Source organism: Oratosquilla oratoria, chromosome 42 (genome assembly GCF_046742065.1).
Source record: "Oratosquilla oratoria isolate Oo_2021 chromosome 42, ASM4674206v1, whole genome shotgun sequence".
Classification (NCBI taxonomy): domain Eukaryota; kingdom Metazoa; phylum Arthropoda; class Malacostraca; order Stomatopoda; family Squillidae; genus Oratosquilla; species Oratosquilla oratoria.
Window position 1 is genome coordinate 37,615,788 of NC_134818.1, and position 7,500 is coordinate 37,623,287.

A 7,500-nucleotide genomic window follows, 5' to 3' on the forward strand; every position below is an offset into this window, starting at 1 on the left:
TGAAGAAGCACAGAAGTGAACAAAATAAAAGAAATTGTTGACCGGAAGTGGGAAATTGTCCTGAAGTGGTTACAGTCCGGATTCTAAAAATATGAGAACATCCTCAACATTGATGTTAGTAAAGAGAGAGGTTATATCAAGACTAAACCTGGCGTCATGTATTTTGACATTACTGATTTTGAAAATGAAATAAATGGATTTATTAATTTTCCAACTCTCTTTGAGTGCATTTCGTTACCCACTATCAAACCACCTGAGATGTTTTGGTACCCTTATGTCGATGACATTTTCTCAGCGTGGGATAACAGATGGGGTGCGTTTGAAGTATTCCTGGACAAGTTGAAACAATTGTACATAAGAACATAAGAATGAAGGAGACTGCAAGAGATCATAAGGCCTACACTAGGCAGCTCCGTATCCATCACCACCTGTCATCCCCATCCATAAAGTTGTCTAATCGTTTCTTAAAACAACTGATAGTTTCAGCGCTTACTACATGGTTACTAAGTTTATTCCATTCGTCGACCACCCTATTAGTAAACAAATTCTTGCTTATTTCCTTCTTAAATCTAAATTTGTCCAGTTTATAACCATTACTGCGAGTCCTGCCCTGTTGTTTTAATATGATGACCTTGTTTGCATCACCCTTGTTAAAGCCTTTGATCCACTTGAACACCTCTATTAGATCACCCTGCACTCTGCGTCTTTCCAGAGAGTGTAAGTTAAGGTGCCTAAGCCTCTCTTCGTAAGGCAAATTTCTGAGTCCGTGTATCATTTTGGTCGTTCTTCTCTGTACTGATTCTAGTGAATTGATGTCCATTCTGTAGGACGGAGACCAAATCTATACCGTATAGTCAAGGATGGGTCTAACTATCGCTAGAGTTTAATAATCACCTCTGCACTTCTATTCGTTACCGTCCTAGCAATGAAACCCAATGCTCTGTTAGCTTTATTCCTGGCGCTAATGCACTGTTTCCTGGTTTTAAGGTCCGGACTCAATAGAACTCCCAAGTCTCTCTCGAACTCAGTTTTCTCTAAAAGCGTGTTATCTAAGCTGTATCTATTTTTGGGGTTGTGTAGCCCTACGTTTAACACGCTACGCTTAGAGATATTGAAGTTTATTTGCCATTTCACCAACCATGTGAACAATTTGTTAAGATCATCCTGCAGAATCTCTGCGTTGTCTCCTGACCTAATTAGGCGTCCTAAATTACTAACATCACTATTTATCTAGTCGTCTAAGTCGTTTAAGTACAAAATGAACAACAAGGGACCCAAAACCGAGCCCTGGGGGACCCCACTAGTAACATTACTCTCTGGTGTGGCACCTTATCGAACGATTTGCTAAAGTAAAGGTAAATTATATCGTAATTATCAATGTTATCTGACTCCTAATATACTTTAGTGTCACACATGTATCACACATGTGTCACACATGTGTCACACATGTGTCACACATGTGTCACACATGACTCACCCTTGGAGAAACCATGCTGTGAATCACGAATTAAATTATGTCTTTCGATGTGTTCTCTGAGTCTATTTACTATTACTGAATCAAATTTTTTTCCTATAACCGATGTCAAACTGATTGGCCTGTAGTTGCATATAGACATTCTATCCCCCTTTTTGAAAAAAGGAACAACGTTTGCTTGCCTCCAAGCAGTAGGCACAAAACCAGTGTCTACTGATTTATTAAATATTTCAGTTAACTGGTCGCAGATTTCAAATTTACACTCCTTTAGCATTCTCGGAAAAATTTCGTCTGGACCCGGGGATTTTGTAGCTTTAAGTCTTTCAATCTGCTTGACTACTTCTACTTTACTAATGCTGATATTAGATAGACTACTTTCTTCATTCCCTCTGAAAATCGGATCGCAGTCAGGTACTTTATCTAACCTCTCATTAGTAAACACCGATAGAAAATAATTGTTAAACTCCTCACTCATTTTTTCCTCCGATTCTATCATGACATTTTCATCGTTTTTAATTGGTCCTATTTTTTATTTAGTTTTTGTTCTATAGAGATGAAAGAAACCATTTGGTTTAGATCTTACTTGACTAGCAACCTTTCATAATTACGTTTCGCTGTACGTGTATTCTTTTTAACCAGGTTTGCCATTTTGTTATATCTTGATCTAAGGTGTGTTTCCCCGTTTTTTATTTATGCGTAAAGTCTTCTTTTGATTCCGATCTCATGTTTCAATCTGTCCGTCATCAATTTGGGAGTATTACTAATTTTCCGTATTGACTTCATGTGGATAAATGTATTTTGTGCATTAATAATTAAATCAGTTAGATTGCTATACATTTCATCCAAATCGCTGACCTGTCTGTTGTGCCCTCGCCTCCAAATGACCTGACCCAAGGTATGCATATTACCCTACGTGACCCGACCTTTAGTCATGACCTGACCCCCAGTCACGCACCGAGACTCGACAATGTCCGAAATGTCCGCATGACATTTCATATTCAATTTTAAATAGGTCTTTACATTGTCAAAGTTTGCTCTACTGAAGTCTGGTTGGTACTTAGATGTTATTCGTACTTTTTCATTCTTCCCAAATAATATTAAATCTTATTTCTTGATGATCGCTAGAGCCTAGATTATCTCCCACTTTTACGTTACTCATTAGGTGCTCATTATTACTTAAAACTAAGTCCAGAGTATTTACTCCTCTCGTAGGATCGGTAATCACTTGTTTTAGGAAATTATCCTGCACCACATCTAGGAATTTCTTTGTTTCCTGATCTCCTATTAAAGTTTCCCTGTCAATGTTTTTATAATTACCCTAACATTAAATTCAAAACCAAATGGGAAGTAGGTCACCAGATCCCATTCTTAGACATTTTGATTAGAAAGATTGATAATTTATCTTACACAGTTTACATAAAAAACAAAACAAAACAAAACAGGTGGTTACCACCACTCTTTTAGTAACTATCCCGACAAATCTAAAACGGAAATCGAGTGAATAAACTGGTAACATCAAAACTAACAAGATTAAAATCAAATCCCTTCTTTGAATTTAATCTTGTTATTTTTTATGTTACTAGTTTATTCACTCGAGTTCCCGTTTTAGATTTGTTAATATATTTAGAAGATGAATTGAAGAAATATGATATGCCTCTGCCAATCTACACAATAATCAGTCTCATTAAGTTATGTATGTTATATTCAAAATTTGAATTTCATGGTAAATTTTATATGCAAAAGTTTGGAATGGGAATGGGGAATCCTTTATCTTCTGTTTTAAGCAACTTGCATATGAATTTTTTGTTAAAGAGATATTTGCCTAAAATTATTCCTAACAAAGCCATTTGGCATAGATATGTTGATGATATATTGTGTATGTGGCCTATTGACCAACCTTTAGACAATTTCTTATTAAAGTTAAACAGTTTGGTACCATCAATTAAATTTACAAAAGAAATTGAACAGAACAATAGTCTGCCCTTTTTGGATGTTATGATTTATAGATTTGGTAATAAGTTTAAATTAGATGTTTACAGGAAACCTACCAATGCCCTTTTTAATACAGTATTCATTATTATTCTTATCACCACCTTAAGACGAAAGTATCAGTATTCACTTCAATGTTTCTAAGGGCCTTTAGAGTTTGTTGCCCAGAATTTTTAGACCAAAAAATTGAAACCATTTATGACATTGGTAATAAATTGAAATATCCAAAACACTTAATTGACGTAGCTCAAAACACAGCAAAGAAATATTTTTATAGTCTTACTCATAATCAGCAATTCAGTTTTAAGAATATTTCAACCCTCCCTTTTCATCAAAATTTTGTTAGTTTAACCCGTATTTTCAATAAATTTGGTGTCCAAGTTGTCTTTAAAAATAACAGCACTGTTAAAAACAGGTTGATTAAAAATTCACCTGCTTGTAATGAAGGCTGTGTTTATAGTATCCCTTGCAAAAATTGTAACTTTAATTATATTGGACAAACAGGCAAGGGTTTAAAATTGAGAATAAACCAACATAAATATAACATCAGAACAGGGCAAGTTTCAAGTGGGTTGTTTTTGCATTTAAGGGATTTTAATCATTGGATTGATTAGGATAACACAAAGAAAATTGTCTTAAGTAAGGAAATTAAGGAGAGGAATATCATAGAATCATGGTATATAAAAACCTCATTTGAGAACAACATGAATATGAGTATGGCGATGTATAAATTAGATAACTTTATAACATACAAAATTGTTGAGAGTAGCCGGCTCAAACGTCCGGCAGTGATGAGAGAGTGAGGTCACAATGGACCTGTCTTAATTCCTCCCTAGTATGTTTCTTTTGTATATATATATTGTCACTGTTTCCTTACTCTGTACCTTTGAAAACGTCTTAAATAAACGAAAAAGTTCGGTCACCTTTCATTTTATTTTCCAAGTGGTTTTATTACACATTTTGTGAACCACGTGTTTTTGTGATTTATTCGCATTTAATATAATATAATATATATATATATATATATATACATACATACATATATATATATATATATATATATACATATATATATATATATATATATATATATATATATATATGTATATATATCAATACATATTTATATGACAAGACTGAATCGTCGCTCAGCGGCCGCGAGCGAAGCATCTCCCTACCTCTACCCAGTACTCCTACTCCTCTTTACAACTCCTTCAGTACTCTTTTCCTCTTCCTCCTCTTCCTCTTCCTCCTCCTGCTCTTCCCCTTCTTCCTCCTCTTCCTCCCATTCCTCCTCCTGCTCTTGTTCCTCCTCTTTCTCCTTTTCTTCTTCCTTTTCTTCTTCATTCTCATCTTTATGCTCTTCTTTTCCCTCTTCTTCCCTCTTTTCCTCCTCCTCCTCTTCTTCTTGATTCTCTTCCTCCTCCTCCTCCCATAATTTTCCTTCTTCCTTCTAATCTTTATTCTTTCCCCTCTTCCTCTTCCTCCTCTTCTTTTCCTTCTTTCTTCTTATCCATAGACTCTTCTTTCCTCTCTTTTTCCTCCTCCTCCCCACCTCCCCTTCTCCTCTTTTTTTTTTCTTCTCATCCTTCTCCTTCTCATCCTTCTGTTCCTCTTTTCCCATCTTCTTCATCTTCCTCCTCCTCCTTTTCCTTCCCCTCCTCCTTCTCATACGTCTGCTCCTCTTTCTCTTCCTACCTTTCTTTTTTCCTCTTTTCCCTCCTCTTACAGCTCCTCCACGTCATCCTCTCCCTCTTACTCCTCTTTTTTTCTTCTTCTTCCACTTTTATCATTGACCACATACTCCTCTCACCCACACGCACACCCACATCAGCACCCTACACCCACACCTACACCTACATCCGCACCCACATCCGCACTCATACCCGCATCCGTACTCACACCCGCGCCCACATCCACATGCACATTACAATCACAGCCACTTTTACATCCATCCACATCCACTTTCACCCACACCAACTTTTACATCCACGCATACCCACTTTTACCCACAGCCACTTTTACATCCATCCACATCCACTTTCACCCACACCAACTTTTACATCCACGCATACCCACTCACACACACGAACCTGCACACTCAACCAGCACTCACCCACACTTACCCACCCACCCATCCACCCCCACCCACTTCCTGGGAGAGAAGGGTATCAGGCCAGGATCACCCCAAAGGGAGGAGTCTCCCATCCCAGAGTTCCTCCGGACCAGAACGTCAACGTCTTCGTCACCCAGGTCCTCCTCCTTCAGGAGGAGGAGGGAATGAAGGAAGTGGAGAAGGTGGAGGCGGAGGAAGCTTCGGAGAAGGAGGAGGATGCTTCGGAGAAGGAAGCGGAGAAGGAGGAAGCGAAGGAAGTGGAAGACGAGGGGAGGCTTAGGAGGAGGTGGAGGTCTAGGAGGAGGTAAAGGTGGAGGCGAAGGAAGCGAAAGGAAATGGACGAGGTGGAGGCTTCGGAAGAAGGCAGGCGAATGATGCTTTGGAGGAGGCGGAGGCGAGGGAGGAGCCGGAATCTTTGGAGGGGGAGGAAGTTTCGGAAGGAGCCGAAAGTGGAGGCGATGTGGAAGAAAGAAGTGGAGGAGGTGGAGGCGGAGGAGAATGCGGGCGGACGGGCATAAAGGCAGTAATACGCGCCATAAAGAAAGCGGAGGCCAATTAAGAGGAATCCAATTAAAATGATGTCCGGCCGAGCCTCCGGAGATCATAAGCGTTTACGATATGTTGTACCGGTTTTACGGTGATATCTCCCTCGCGCACGACCGGCACAACCCCCCCACATCCCCCCACTATCCTCCCCACTCCCCCAGCTCCCCCCACCCCACGACCGGGATGGGTCCTTCTCCGTTTTACTGCATACTGGATCTCCTGAGGTGGGGGGGGGGGGATGGTGATGGGGGGAAGGGGGATTCGGGGAGTGGGAAGAGATATGTATGTATATGTATGTCTGAGAAAATTTGTGGGGACATTTTTGTTCTATTGAGCTGGGGGTGTGTGGGAAAGTGAGGAGGGGGGAAGGGGGAAAGGGTAGGAATATTGGGGAGATTTGTGGCTGAAGAGTGTGCCTAGGAGGTAGGGAACTTTGTGGGGAATTATTTGCTCCACTGAGGTGGAGGTGAAGGGTTCGGGATAGGGTGGAGGGATGTGGATTTGTTGCGTTGGAAGTATGTGGCTGTATGACTGAGGGAAGGTATTTTGTGGGGAGATCTTTGTTCTATTGACATGGGGGTGGGGGAGAGTGGGGGGAAGTGGAGGAGGAGAGATGAGAGGAGTTTCATGAGGACAATTTTGTTCTTCTGTAGTTGGGGAGAAAATTGGGGTAAGGTGTAAAGGGGGATGGGGAGAAAGGGGGGTGGGGGTCAAAAGGTGGGATGGGGTAAATGATGGAGAGAATCTCGAGGGAAGTTTGTGTTTGGGGGACTGGAGAAAAGGGGGAAAGGGGGAAAAGGGCGAAAGGATGAAAGGGAGAAGGGGAAAAGGGGTGAAAGGGGGAAAAAAGGGGAAAGAGTATGGTAGATCTATGGTCAATCACAACAGGGCAAGGTATGATAGGTAAGGAGGAGAGAGAGGAGGAGGGAAGAGGAGGCAGATAAAAGAAAAAAAAAGAGAGGAGGGTGAAAGATAAAGGAGGAAGACGAAGAAGGGAGGAGGAGGAGGGAGGAGGAGGGAGGAGGAGGGAAGCTGAAGGAAAAGGAGGAAGGAGGAGGAAGGAGGAGGGAGTGGAGGGTGGAAGATGATGGAGGAGGGATGAGGAAGGAGGAGGATGGAGGTGGAGGTAGGAGGAGGGTGGAAGATGATGGAGGAGGGAGAATGAAGGAGGTAGAGTGTGGAGGATGATGGAGGATGGATGAATAGGGAGGTGTAGGGTGGAAGAGTAAGGAAAGAAAAAGTGAGGAAGGAGAAGGGAAGAGGAGGCGGGAAAAGGAAGGTGGAAAAGGGAGGAGGAGGAGGAAGGAAATCAAGGGAGGAGGAAGAGGGAAGTCGAAGGAGGAGGATGAAGGATGAAGAAGGAGGAGGGATAAGA